General features: G+C 39.7%; 1 protein-coding gene across 5 annotated transcripts in view; it reads right to left on the reverse strand.

Annotated features, from left to right (window-relative positions):
• The window catches only part of HECW1 (HECT, C2 and WW domain containing E3 ubiquitin protein ligase 1), a 232,883-nt gene that overhangs the window by 181,959 nt on the left and 35,396 nt on the right, over nt 1–15,528 (reverse strand). For 2 of the 5 annotated variants that reach the window (XM_042834240.1, XM_042834237.1), the window contains exon 1: nt 14,842–14,997. The exons of 2 other annotated variants lie outside the window; for them this stretch is intronic. The gene's annotated coding sequence lies outside the window, so the exon portion shown is untranslated. Of the gene's footprint in view, nt 1–10,874; nt 10,945–14,841; nt 14,998–15,528 lie in introns of those variants that run through there. One more of the 5 variants, XM_042834236.1, reaches the window with a different exon arrangement.

Consider the following 15,528-nt stretch of genomic DNA (forward strand, 5'->3'; position numbering starts at 1 on the left):
TTGCTACTAACTTCTTATGGGGTGAAATACTGGCCCCATTAATTACACCTTGCTTCCTCACTAGTTTTGCCCTATAAAAAGGAAGAGTAGATTAAATTTTCAAAAAGAAAAATTGAAGCCAAGTCTTAATGCCACAGCCATTGATTTTCTCTTTCTTTCAAAAATTGAAATTCAGTGACAAACCCTCCTAGACAAGTAGACCACTATTAGAGAAAGATATCTGTGAGAGAACGTTTCTGCCTCTGCTTTCTGTATCCCTAATTCCCATCCTGGACTAAGAACAAGGGGCAAAGTCACAAAACTATTCGAGGATAAATAATACTTTCAAAACAGGTTACATAATTGACTACTATTCTTCATCTTCTGGAACCCTGGGAATTTAAAGGACAGTCTTACCCCAAAACAACACGCAAGTACATTATGAACTCATTTTTATGTTTGTCAGGAGAAACTGATTGATTTCCACTTGTCCTCTCGCTCAAATTGCTTAAGATCACTTCTATATCTGCAGAGCTATCAAGAACCCTGTAAAAGCTTCTTACAAACACATAGTTTGGTTCTGCAAATTAATAAAAGCATTTAGAAATCTGATTTAAAAAACCTTTCTGTATACTCAGTTTTGGGTTACATTAGAAGCTAAGGTAACAGATCGGTATTCCATCTGATGCCAACATTTCCTGCAGAATCATTTGATCCTATACAACATTAATTACTTCACAATAAAAAATAAAGATCAGATTCAAAATTCTAATTTCTTTTTATTGACACAGGCAGGAGTTAACCCCCTTGTTCTTAATAAAACTCATTACATAAGATCGCCTCCTTGTTTTGATGAATGTTTCTGTTCTTTTGGTATACTTTTTACTGCATCAAATCATCTTCTTAAGACAGCTGAGTGGTCTTTCCAATTCTGACATTAAGAAGGTCTGAAAGTCTGTGGTGTGATTCAAAAGCATAGTTGGAATTGTCCTCCAAACATGGAAAATATAGTTTGGTGTCTGTCTTGTGCAACTGGTCTGAGTCCAAAGACCAAATCTCTTAGAACCAAGGCAAGTTTTGTCCCTAGAGAACATGTCCCTGCCTCACCATGAGTGGTGGGGACAGACAGGACTGAGGGACTGTGCCTGTGCCCTGTGGATACCCACTGCAGGAGATGAACAACTCAGTGCTAATCCTTATTCACCAAGCAGACTGGGATCCCGGGCAGCGGAAGATGCTAAGTACTGAAAGGGAAGCAATGCCCATGAGGTTTTAACAACCAGAAGGCAGTGTTTTGCCCCGCTCCTCCAGCACTTCTCTTCAAGCCTGGCCATTTGAGTTGACACAAGACATCAGGCATGCTTGTGGAATGCTGCACAGCACATCAGACCTCACCCCAGGGCCCAACGTGGCTGGCAGCTATTATGACTCTTAAAGCATAAGCAGTCATCCTGGGGGCTTTGAACAGAAGTGGCTGTCTCCTAGAACTAGTTCATCTCCTCATTTGCACAGCCCTTACTCATGCAGCATGGAGTGGAGGAGGTTGAGATGAAGAGGTGCTTGGGGCATCCATATCTATTCCTTGCTACGCAGTCCAGCCTGTTTCCTCACATTATACGTGCACCAAATTTATGCTGATGTCAGCTCTACTTGCTGTACCAGCCTCTAATCTCCAATGTACATGTTTACCTGATGGGTGTGACTGCTGCAGCTACATGGGGTTTTTGGCTCTAGCAGCCTTTGCAGAAGGCGCTCTGCAGAGGGGGGTATTTTTAACGCATATTACATTATTATAAATAGGCCGAGAGCTAAATTCTGGAACTAGCTCATGCTGTTAATTCTAATTTAGTTTGGGCCTGATTCCAAATGGATGACTATGCATGCAAACATTCATCTGAATGTACAATTGGCTGTTATGAACACAAAATTATTTCTTGTGCTTGTGCATGCATAATTTACACGCACTAATTTAGATGCCGAAGTAATTCCCTAGCAGAATTCCAGCGATCAGATTTGACTTGAAGACTGCTATTCAGAAAAAAATAGAATAAAGTCACAGTTGTGTTTTCTTCAGCCACACAACAAGGAAGCAACTGAGAAATCACTGCTGTTCTTGTAACTAGAAAAACTTCATTATAAGCCTATATTGCCAGCTGACTGTTGGTTTACCTCACCCCCACCCCAATCCCCCAGTTATTTTCCCCCATGCTGTTTAATTTCTATTTCCATATTGTGACATATGAGCACAGTCATCCATCAAAAATAATCATCTCAAAATGAACGCAGCTAAGCAGTGTTTCCTATCAGGCATATCTGAGTTTTATGCTTAATGCACGGAAATCCAAAGCCCTCTCGTGAGCAAATAGTTGGCTTCACAGTTTTGAAGTGAAATACCAAAGAAGTGAATCCAATGAACCATGAGTGGATTATGAATCATAACCTAAACCAATAAAAAACTTTTTTTTTTTTTTTTTTTTTTTTTTAATTTGGAATTATTTGGAAATTGCTAATGAGCAAACAAAGTGGAATTATTTCTCTCCAGGTCATTGTCATGCTAAATTATTTTTTATGTTATTTCAAAATAAATGAATAAAAATTGATAAAGCATTTGTTTAACAAGCTGCTTGGAATGTTACATTTTCTCCTAAGATCATACAAAAACCATGAATAATCATCATCAAGTATGCAATTAGCAGAATATCCCTCAAAACAGGACCAGTGTCAAGAAAGACAGTAATCTTTGCACACACTCTAGTCTTCACCAACCTGTGGCTGCATGAATTTCCCCTTTTTGGTCACCTTTGTTTGAATGGGGAAGGAGATATTTTTTGAGAGAATTTTATGGGAATTCTGCGTCACAGAAGGCATGAGGTCTGTTATTTAAAGGCTCACTTCTACCTGCCTGAGTATTGGTTTCCCTAAGTTACAACTTTCTTAAGTCACATATTCAACATGATAAATTTTATTTGAAAGACTGTTCATTCCATCCAGCAAATCTGTACTTGACTATAATTCGGGTAGCAAAATATAACCTGGGACATTGCCTGTCTCTATCACTGTCCTTCATTAGTACTCACTAGGGTAAGAAATCACTTAAAAGCATGCAGGCACCAATCCTATGCAACTAGCAGAGATAAAAATGACCTTACCAAAACCAAAGACGTAACTGTTCCATTTCTATAAATTAAAGCATATACTAAGCTATGTAAATAAGGCTACAGAAGACAACACAATTATTCATACATGTGCATGTGTATGGGAACTGTTGAGTCACAGCCTGAATCACAGATTGACCACCTGGAGAAAGGACCCAGTCAGCCCTTGGAGCACAGGTGAAGGCAACTCAGCTGTGTGATAGGAAGGGCTGGAGACTGGCTTCACCTCTCTTAGACTGCATTTAAGGGCCAATGGAGAAGGACCTCAGGTTGGAGATCCGTCCCTTATGGGGTCCTTCCTGCAAGCCTAGATCTTCAGAGATGGGTGAGCACCTTTCCTTTTGTAATACCACCTCATCCGCACCAAACTTTCTGATTGTAGCACCATCCCATCTGTGTCAATCTTTCTAACTGTAACAGCTTGTAATCTAGCTTGTATTTGAGAATACAACCAATGTTATCTGTTAGTGTGTTACTTATGGGAACTGGGAGACACTGGGGCATTCTATGATTTTTAGATGTTGGAACATTTGCTCTGCATTTCATTCTTTTTAAGGAAAATAATTACTTAATATTATATATATGGCTACTTAAGTGATCAAGCACCGTCCATTGCATGAATTTCAAGTGAGCACTTCTCCAGCAGCTTTTCCAGCCAACGTAATGTTTGTCACGTGGAAATACAATCCTTAAGTCTTATGCAGATTTCACAATGAAAAAGATTTCAGTAGTGAACAAGACAATGCTGTAATTATTCAGCCAAAAAAACCAATGCTGTTTATTTTGCAGTGTTTATGGAGTTTCAGATTGAGGGAGTAAATACCAGAGTTAAAAGCTGTGATTAGATCTTGGTTATTTATTACAGTATTTGGTTTTCATTTAAAAAAAATAAAAAATAAAAAATCCTGCCTTTATGGTAGATCGCTAGCTTTCAGTTTTCAGAGCATCTGGAAAAGTTCATTCCTGAACGCCCCCCAAAAAATAATAAGGCAAATTTAATCAAGTCTTATCTCTGACAAATCTTGCTGCTTTTTTTCATAATAATTTCTTGCCCCACGCTTTTGAAGCATTCAGGAAGGCCTAAAAAGGATTAAAAAAAAGACAAAATGTGAGTGAGGAGACCAGTGCAATGGAGAACCACGCAGCAGCTTGTCTACTTTGGACATTAAATTGACTTTAAGAGTTTGACTATAAAGCAAACCTCAGTGGAATTTCACACATGGTGAAGATGACCTCAAGTGCCTCATCTCATTGGTTTTTCTACTTTAGAAAAGCTTTAAAATACTTCCAGTTTTCTACCTGGAAGTTTTAATCAAAGCATTACACAGATCACGCAACCTGTTCACAGGTTCTGTCTTCTGTACTAATTCATGATGTTTTTTGGTTGTTTTTTTTGTTTTTTTTTGTTTTTTTTTGTTTTTTTTTAACAGAGCATCAAAATTTAAGCACAACATGCTTACTGTAAATTCTAATACATTAACAAACATTTTTGAGACCTGCTTGGCAAATGTTGGCGAAACATCATCTGAGAAAATATGTGCAAGTGTATTTTCATAAGTTACTGTTAAACAGCAGAATAGCCAGTTCTGAAATTCCAAACAATATGGAAAGCACACAGTTCAAATAACACGTGGCTATAAGGCTTAAGCTTAGTGGACAGTTTATTTGCTATGCCACGCCAGTTTTGCAGCTGTTTATAGAGTCCAAGCAACGGTATTAACTTGGCAGTGATGCAGTGAAATAGGGAACCAGTTCCGTCACACTTGCCTGCATTCCATTCTAGCAGAAGGTAAAATGAGCACTGATTTATTTATTTTTTTTTTTTTCAAAGGCTAAAACTCCATATTTTTTCCTCATTACGTTTTAAATTACTCATTAATTTATTATGAATAGCTATAAGCAATGAAGTTCTAAAACATTAAGCATACAGACATCAAAGAGTCCTTCTGTCAAGAAGTATCCAATCTCATTGGTTAAGCAACTTTTGCATTTTCTCCACCAGTAGCTGTATTTTAAAACCAAACTTAGGAATGAAAAATGGCTGGAGAAAAATAGAAACACTTCCCTTCAGATTTAATCAGATAGTGTTGATCTTGGACTCCTAAACTCTAAAGCAGAATACAGTACAACATCCAGATGTAGTAGCTAGGATTAGGACCCCAGGGTAGGAGTTACAAAAACACGGAGAAAACATCTGCTCAGAAATGCATAACTGACAAAGACAGAAAAGGGAAATACGAGCTATTGTCCTTGCTTCATCCATGATGAACTGAATGTTGCATCCAGTTGCTCTCCATGCTAATTTTATATTCTGCTCTTGTCATCTAATCACCAATCCATTACCCTTGTTCTAAGGATCGTCCTCAGTATCCCCTTAAATATTTCTACACTCTGAATTATGAAAAGCTCTGACCTTTGAAGATAGTAGCAGAAATCTTGTCAGGAAGCAGCACATATTCAAACGATAATTGCAATGAAAGAATGACAAAAGCCCAAACAACCCCAACAGTGCTCCCCCCCAGAAAAACATTATTTGGTCACGCAAGTCGTGGAAATGCTTTTTATCCTCTAAACATTTTTATATTTGTCATCACTGAAACCACAAAGTATTTTCAAGACATTTACATTTAGTCTTTTGAAAAGGTCATTTACTGATAAGCACCATAATCAGACAGTGAAAAATGGTTCTGTTTTCCTAGATTTAGTTCAAAATCTCTTCTGATCACTTAATAGTCATCCACCTCTTATGTATGTGTTTAATTATGCCATCACACACTCATCACATCTCAGTATCACGTGCTCTCACTGTGCCAACAAACAGTGGATTCTAGCTCCCAACATCACCTCTGAGAATCAGCTCTATTTTCAAATCTGGCTAACGTTTTCAAGCTACAATAGATCCCTCCTTACGTTTTAACTGTAATTCATTGTAGTTTGTAATTAAGCTACTCTGAAATACTACTTACTGCTGACAGACTCCAGCGAAGGAAATCTCCTAATTTTCTCATGACAAAATCCATTAAGTCAGTAACAGGCTCCCCTTGGAAAGTCACCTTCAAGCTCACAGATACGGATCAAATGTTTGGCTGGTATTAGGAAAATAGTGTTTTTTAATAAATGAATATATATATATATATATATATATATATATATATTCAAAGGCTGCTGCTTCTTGATGTTAGATAATACCTTACAAGACATACTTCATGTCAGGCCCTTGGCCAGCATTCCAAGTTGCTACAACCTAGGTAGGAATGATTAATATTACATTGGTTCAGATGAAACTAAACATGGCAAGGGATGTGAAAAAAGAAGGAATTCTGTAAGTGCACTGGTCAGAAGAGACAGGGCAAAGAGTGTGTACCTGCTCAAATAAATGAGAAGGGAGAACTGGCTTCAACACACATGGGGAAAGCTGAGGTACTCAACGAGTTCTTTACCTCAGCCTTCATTGGCAGTCAGGCTTCTCATGTCCCTGAATCTCAAGGAGGGAGTGAGAGGAGCAATATCCCTCCCACCTGAACAGTGGGGCAAATCTGAAACCACTATGTGAGACTGGATGTGTGCAACTTCATGAGGCCGGACAACATTCATCCCAGGGTCCTGAAGGAACTAGTTGATGAGGCTGGCAACACTGTTATTCACCTGACAGTCATGGCTATCAGGCAAAGTCTGCAGTGACCAGAAAAAGGCAAACGTTTCCATGAGGTTTAACTGATATCTTCTACCTGGATTTCTGCAAGACCTTTGATATGGTTCCATGTTACATCCTCATCTCTAACAGAGATGGATTTGGAGAATGGGCTATTTGATGAAAAAAGAATGGGTTGGGTGGTTAAAGACAGAGAGTTGTGATCAATGGCTCTACGTCCAGGTGGAAGTTGGTCATGAGTGGTGACCTAAGGGGTGTGTCTTGGGACTGGTGCACCTCAACATCTTTATCAGTGACACAGATTTTGTGATCGAGTACATCCTCAGCAAGTTTGCAGATTACACCAAGCTGAGTGGTGCAGTTCACACAACAGAAGGAAGAGGTGTCATCCAAATAGATCTGGACAGGCTTGAGAAGTGGGCCCACGTTTACCTAATGAGGTTCAATAAGGCCAAGTGCAAGGTGTTGCACTTGGGTTGTGGCAAACCCAGGCATGTGCACAGACTGGAAGAAGAACTCACTAAGAGCAGCCCTGAGGAGAAGGCCTTGGAGGGGTACTGATGGACCAAAAAGCTGGGCATAAGCAGGCAGCTTGCTCTTGCAGTCCAGACTGCCAACAGTCTTCTGGCCTGCATCAGAAGAGAGGCAGCCAGTAGAGAGAGGGAGGTTGTTAAAGGTGTAGAAATGAATTTAGCCCAAGTCCACCATACGTTTAACGCTGATTACAAAAAATTAGCCCAACGCTTATTTACAAACAGAGCATTCCTTTTTCTTGAAATTACAGCTTGCATACACCATAAAAGTACTTTCTCACATATATTATTAGATTAGCTTCTGTATTACCATTACATTGTGTTTTAAAGGAAAGGACGATTTGTATGTCTCCATGAAAAGGAGTTTACTCAAAGAGAAAATAAAAGCTAATGATATTACAAAAATTTTTCAAACTTCTAGGAAGCAACTCCAAAGCAATAGGAGCCTCAAGTCAGAAAGACATCAATAACCAATGATCAAACCTTCTGGCTCACTTTTGTTACACTCTCATACTTAGGGCAACCACAGTGGCATGGGAAGACACAGAAATGGGACAATTTGTAAGCTGACAAACCCAGCAATGTAGGCTGGGCAAAACAGAGAGCCCAATAAACTGTCCAAGAAACAGCCTTCCATATCTCAGTCTTTGAATGCTGATTAAGGGACCATTCTCAATAAAGTTACTTATTTGACATCCTTACAGAACCACATAAGCCTGGAATTCAGCATGCATCATCAGGCATTTTCAGCTCTGCTCTAGCTCCTGTCACGGGGCCAAAACTAAGCTTCACGGGCCATCCAAAGGCAAGAGGCTACATTTCTTCAGGGCTGATTTCAAATCCTCAAAAATAAGACAAACAAGTCAGGGTCTGGAGAGACTGTGTCCAGAGACACAGCCCAGTTTCAGCTGTGCATCATGGCAAAAGGCCATAAAATTAGAGAAAAAAATAAATTAATTAATTAAAATAAAGGCCACAAAATCTGGGGTTTCAGATTTTTGCTTTTCTTTCTTCCTCACAGCACCTGTTAATTTGACCAGTGATTTCACCCACACTAATTTTTGCACGGATGTGGCACAGTCTGCTCTCCTGGTCCAGATATGGGGAATATGGGAATTTTTTAATTGGTAATTGATCGTTAAAGGGTGGATGTGTAAGAAAACATCCTAAAACATGATAAAATTTAATTCAGTCTCTGAACTATAAAGAACTTCCCTGAACATATTATTCTAGACATAGAACTCACTTTCCACAACAGTAATGCATTTTTGTGCAAACCTACTGGAAGAAGTCACTCTGAACATCGCAGACAAGTTACTATTTTGTCAAATTGTCACAACAGGGGGCAAAAAAGTAACACATGAATGCTAATACGAGCCTTTTTTAAGTGCTTCTCAAGTCATGGAGGTGGCAGAAATAACAATAGAAAAAGAAAAACCCAGGTTTTATTTTAAGTTCGGATTTGAAAGAAAGTTGTATTGAGATCCAGGCAACCATTTCAAAAGTGATATGGGAGAATAAAGCTTTTTCCTTTTCCAGTAACCATCCTTGTTTTCTGTTTTCCCCTCTGTGCACGCAGCTTGTCAACAATCTGAGCAATGCCTGTGCTCTGGGAAACTGTAACTCCAGCATGATCTCTGAGAAAATGCTTAAACACAGCATCCCCTGGCACTGACATGGAACAAGATCCCAGAGAAGATCGCGTGCTCAGCCCCATGCTCAGCCAGTTCACCTGGCCAGTGAGAAAAGATGAACAGAGCCCAAACCTCACACTGCACAAGCATTTACCCAGACTCCTAATTTTGAAGAGCCTTCAGAGGAGACGAAGTATACTGTGTCCCTAGTTATAGTCATAACCCTCTTGCTTTCTTCAACCAAACAGTTTTATTTCAAAGCAATTTTAAAGGATCTGTGGAACAGAAGCTATAAGGCAGTCACGGCTCCCCTTTGCTACCCCCTCACCGACTCAGACTATATCCTTTTGGACTCCAGTCAGAAAGTACAGCTTGGTCTTAAAATGACCGAAGCATGGATTTCCATTAGCTATATAAAAAGACTGGTAGAATGGAGTGGTAAAGTTCATCAGCTCTGCCCTTTTCTACCCTCTAAAATTCACATCTCAGGCTGAGCTGTGAGAACAAGCAGGTACTTCTACACCAAAACTCTCATCTCCATCCCAACACTGATAGAGCACTGGTTAAGATCCTTTAAGGAGAAGCAGTAATTACTAGCTACTGGGACCGTGATGACCTTTTAGTTGTCAATGGCTTTATTTCTAAAGATGCTGCCACCCATTCTTCTTAACTCAGAGGTTGTAGAAGTACAGAGTTGGAAGCTTCCACCAGCTCTGCCATTGCTAAAGTCAGCACCATCACTTAGCCTCCTTTGAGTACTGTTACGTGACTTGAGAGGTTTGAGCCTTTCTTTGGCAGGGATTCTGTAACTTCCAAAGTTCACAAAAATGAGAAAGCCCAAAGTGAGCCCAAAAGAAAGACCCATTACAGAATCAACAGTTACAGCAGAGGAATCCCCTGTAATATCACACAGCCACTAACATCACTAACTTTAAATTACATTTTAAATGGAAGGGACAAAATACCATTTGCAATGTGACACAAAACTCTTACATTTAGAGACTTATTTTAGAGACCACTCCAAGAATCACATAAAAGTGCCTTTCCTTAGCATCAAGGTAGAGAGAGAAGCATTATCCCAACTGTGCAGTATCTCAATTATGAAAGTACACCCTTCTGTTTCCCTTTAGGTCATTTCATATATGGATATCTTTTCCATAAAAATTACAAATATCATCTCCACAGCATCCTTTAAGCCTCAAACTTATTCAAAGCAGCAGCACAGTAGCTTGTATGATATATCACATCCAGTTGTTTCTCAGAATTTATTAAAGCTTAATTTCTTCCTGCAGGAGACCAAAATTTCAGCCAGTAGCACAATAGCCTTGGATAGCTTTACATGCCTCTGTCCATGCATGCAGGTAAGACTTTCTGATTTCACATGTCTCTAGAGTACCTGGCCATGCTTTACAGCAGGAAAGCATCAATCTGGATTTGGACAACTGGAGTTTTTGCCAACATCTCATGGATTTTGCAATCCACCAAAGAACTTGACTAGATGACTCCCAGCATTTCATGGCTTCTAACTGCCTACAGCTCCCAGAGAATCGGTTGACTTCTCTGATGAAGAGAGAAAGAATGATGTACTAGAACTACTGCATGGACAGGGACTTAAAAATGACCAGGCCAGTCATGATTCCATGCCAGAGAACTTTGTGTACTGTCAGTTTAATGTCTGTGCTGTGAAACTGGGGTAATCACAGTGCTTCCACGTGCAGTGGAATTGCCAGGTAACAGCTTGAAACAGTACATGAGCACCTGAGTACTCGGAGTGGGGAGCCTAGATCCACCTTTGGTGGTGCTTCCAGCTGTGCTTCCAGCAGTGTGTATGTACTCAGAGCCTGCACCACATGCCCCCCTCCCCCCTACTTTTCCAGCATGCCAGAGTTCGAACCAGAGACAGCTGCATTCCCCAGCTCACCCTTTTATTCCAAGCTCTTTCTGGGAGGGTGAGTTAATTCTTCTTTCTTTGATATCTTGTTCTACAGCACCTGTAACTCAAATAAAGGCTCTGTCATCACTTTTGTTCGCTTTACATCATGATATCACAATGTGTCTGGCATCTCATACATTTACTAAGGGTTATGCTTTATTTTGTGACTGCAAAGTGCATGAAATGCAGAGTGATTTTGATCTCCGCTGGAGCCTTGAGAAGCACTGGCTACCTTTCACACAACCTTCACGTGTATTTTTGAAACAGTAAGTCCATGCAAGAATTTCTTTAAAAACAAGATCTTACACAGCTACCATTTTGCATATAGCCATTTTACATAGTTTGGTAAAACTACAAAGATCATCATCAAGCACAACAATCAGTATTGAAGGATGAAAGACAGTCAGTTAATAACATAAAGAGTGAAGGCATCACAAGCTTCTTGTAACACTAAAATCGTGAAAATGGTTTTAACTAGATGTGTTTTTAAGTGGAACAAGCAAGTTTGAGGTCTAGATCTCTAGCACAAATCATTCTTTATGGACTGTTTCTTCTCCCAGAAACCTGTGGGAATTAAACCCCAGACACACACCTAAACTTGAGGGTGGGCAACTCGTTTCAATGTTAAATTTCTGGGAGTCCTAAAGCCCCACGTCCTTGTGAGGATCAGCGCTTTCCACCAGTGGATTTACTGGGGCACCAGGAGTTCACTCACACTTCACATGTTCAACTAAAGTATCTTAGCAAGAGCTGGATCTTAAGTCCCTTGAAAGAATAAAGACTTGATCCACGGTCTTTGTACAGACCTCCAATAAAATTGGCATGGAAAGGCCATGTATTTTCCATCCTCCAGATGGAAAATAAACTATACAGCAGAAGAGCCAACACTTCAGCTCCTTCTGGCTGGACAAAGTGCTATAGATTATGCTGAGAGTAATGGCAGGGAAATGTCTTGGACAGTGTGAGATAGATGACAATTTATGCAGTCGTTTTCATTACTGATGCTTGACTATCAGCTTAAAATGAGTAAGCCCAGACAGCTCATTTTTGTACCTTTAAATAACTTGCCTGAAGAAAAAAGCAGTAATGCTCTGAAAGTGGTATTTTCCTTATAATAAGAGCAAAGCACCAGCTTGTAAATGTGTGAACTTTGTTTTTCATAGACTCATAGAATCACAGAACATCTAATTGGAAGGAAACTACAAGGATCATCCAAGTCCAACTGGTTCTGCACAGGACCACCCAAAACTCAAACCCTTCATCTCAGAGTGTTATCCATATGCTTCCTGAACTCCGGCAGCTTGGAGCCTGTTCCAGTCTCCCATTACTCTCTGGTGAAGAACCTCCCCTCAGCTCCTCTGCTCTGCGCTGAACTAACCAACACACTTCAGCCACTACTCATACATCTTGTTCTCCAGACCCTCCACCATCGTCAAAGCACACTCTTGAACACTCTCTCACAGTTTTATGTCCTTCTAATATCATGACACCCAAAACTGCAAACAATACTCAAAGTAAGGCTGCCAAATAACTAAAATTTCAGACACAAACAAGAGAAGAAAAAGCAAGTTTTAGCCAGACAGATAGATACAAGCTATTAAGGTACAAGCTGCTAAAGTCTGATCCAGCTCAAAACTTCCAACTCTCAGAGCATTCAGGTCTTATCCTTATGAACCATCCCATCCATCATACCAAAAACAGAAAAGCTTCACAAGACAGTTTAGATTCTATCTTTACTACTCATTCAATATTAAATTTCTAGACTCCACAGACTGCTGCAGGAGAAAAGTTGATGTTAAGTGACATCTAATAACAGACCATCTGCCTCTAAGAACAGACTAGACATTTTCATATTGCCCCCTATCAGTAACAAAAGGTATATAGCAAAACCACATAATCACAAACGCTAGAAGCCCAAGTAAATGGAGATATTTAGCTCCATTTTGAGTCTGAATAGCTGAGGTAAGTAGAAAACTCAAACAATTATATACACATTCAGCCACCAGACACATATTCTCCCAACTATGTAGGCTTACCAAAGCGGTAGCATGCCAGAATGGACACAAAGGGGAAAATGGGAAAGAAATTTTTTTCAAAGCAAACGCTAACAAAAGCGGAGCAATAACATAATGAAGAACTGCAGTGTTTCTGTAGCAGTATATCAGTACATCCTTAGCTGCTTTGTCATGTTTCACGCAGGACTGATTTGCCTAAATGCCTCATTGTCTGCTGGCAGGGCATGGAGCAGCTTGTTTTAAAAAGAAACACAGAATGACAGCCTTCTGCAGGGAGACAGCTGTTAGTACCACAAAACCTCCCACTTACAAAGAACCACCAACTGCCGGGACCAAATATTCAGTGCATGGGTATCAAGCTAGAAACCTTCCCCTAGTTTCTACTTTAAAAACATCTGCCCGCTTGCTCTTTCTCTCTTCCTGAAGCAAGAGATAAAATGTTTTTCTTTCCACTACAGCACAAGGATACTGTAGTGTACATACTGTACTATAGCTTTGATGCTCTCCAAGGACATCTTGGTTTGCACCAGCTCTTGCCTAGTATTTGAATCTGTATTGGCATGAGCATGTCAAACAGCCACACTGTGTAATATACAGACTTAGGTTTTCAAGTGAGTGATCAGATAGAGGCTGTCAATCCCTTGGATTCCCAAAGCACTGCCTGCAAGAGCCTTGTGCCTCAGAGAGGGAAATCCACATTGAGACGTAAAAAAAATATTTAAAAAACAGCCAGTGAGGACCTTTGGTGACAGTGAGACTTTGTATATCTCACTTAGACAGCGTGTAACAGTCTGAATCAGTCTCACTCTTCAGTTCATCTCTTTTTCCTAGTAAGAAATCCTTAAGTCTTTGCCTCGTCTCAAGCCCAACCCTTGCCAAATTATGGACTATTGCCCCAGACTACACATGGATGTGGCTCTGGGCAGCCTGGTCTGCTGGTTGGCAACCCTGCACATCGCAGGGGGTTGGAACTTGGTGATCATTGTGGTCCTTTACAACCCAGGCCATTCTATGATTCCGTGAATAACTACTGTAGGACAACTGCACCAGCAAATTAAGGCTGGTGAAATTTCTCCCTTAGCCTCCTAAACACAATTTTTAAGTTGCACAATTACGACAATAACAATCCAGCTCAAGTTATTGGGTTTCAGTCCAGTTCCCTCCTCTGCCCTTATGAATTTGCAGCCATCAAAATCTAACTTCATACTGTAGTTACAGTTAACATTAAGTTCCTTCTCAACTACTGCAGATGAAGCTGTTTCACTACTGATGAAATGACCTAAATGTCAACAAAAAGGAAAAACTAGAGACTCAAACCAACTCTTAATACCATCTCAAAGGGTGCAGACTTATCAAGCAAGGTGCTTCAGCCTTGCTTTCTGCTCTATTGAGTTTCTTTACATAAAACTGAAGCAGAGGTTATTGTGATGATTCCTCAACTTCATACTAGATTTCAGCTTTGTGATTTAAGTCAACCATATAACATATATTTAAATAAACCCTCAAAGAATACAGAGAGTAAACCCAGGTTTTGCATATCTTAGGTGTGAACACACAGCAACAAACTCCAAGAAGAACAATAGAAAAAAAAGCAGGGATGACTACTTGTGATTCTCTGAAAATAGTAATGTCCTTCTTTGGTTTCCACCCAATTGCTGAAAATGGTGCAATGTTTTATTTTAGGTTGTTTAGGAGTGAAAATTTATTTGAAACGAGGAGGGAAAAATGTTATACTTAGCATAATATGAACTAAACTTTTTGCTTTTTTATTTATTATTCTATTATTCAGTTCATTTGCCCCATTAAAAAACAAACTGCCTGCATTTATCAGAATCATTTGGCTTTTTGATATATTTACCTTCAGTCCTTGTATCTGACATGTACAAGCGTCAGCAGCTGATCAGAGCCAAAACTGCAAACACACACAAAACAATACTTACAGATAACTGAGAGAGTTGCTCCTTAGTTGGGGGAACACTGCATGTGAAAGAATAGGCTGGGTTAAAAATGCTTTGACAGAGTCATAGCAGGAATTATGCCTGCTTCCAGCAACAAGAACATACTGCCTTGTTTTTCACCCAGAAGTGAATTCAATGTGTAAAATACAAGCACAACAGGAAAGGCCAGTTCATGTTCAGGTAAGTCTTTGTGTTGGCCACTTGCCCAAGTGGACTTAGCATATCTGAGGTCACAATTCCAACTCTGATGAGTTTTGCAATATTTCATACACGCCTGAGTACAGCCAAATTGGCACTGAGGTACACGCAATGGATAGATGAGGTAACCATCCAAACTTTGTTTGACATTGAAATTTTACATACCAAGCAGATTTACGAACCCAAGCTTTAGATCCAAATAACTGTTTCTTGTTTTTTCTCACTTGGGAGGACAAACACAAATGTTCTCATGAATATTTACAAAATAATTGAGCCATGTATGCGCATCTATTGCATGACTTGTTACTTTCATTGTCTCAGGAAGAAATGAGACACTAGCAATCCACATTCGCTAGCAGAATTGAACATAGTGGTTTTTTTGTCACACGACTTACATGTGAGTAGTCAGGAAAACAAAAATAAGACTGATTGCACCACCTGAACTTGATAACGAATACCTGATTCTCAGGA

This window comes from Centrocercus urophasianus, unplaced genomic scaffold (assembly GCF_019232065.1).
Source record: "Centrocercus urophasianus isolate 14NV4802_14NV808 unplaced genomic scaffold, USGS_Curo_1.0 seq_44, whole genome shotgun sequence".
NCBI classification, from domain to species: Eukaryota; Metazoa; Chordata; class Aves; order Galliformes; family Phasianidae; genus Centrocercus; species Centrocercus urophasianus.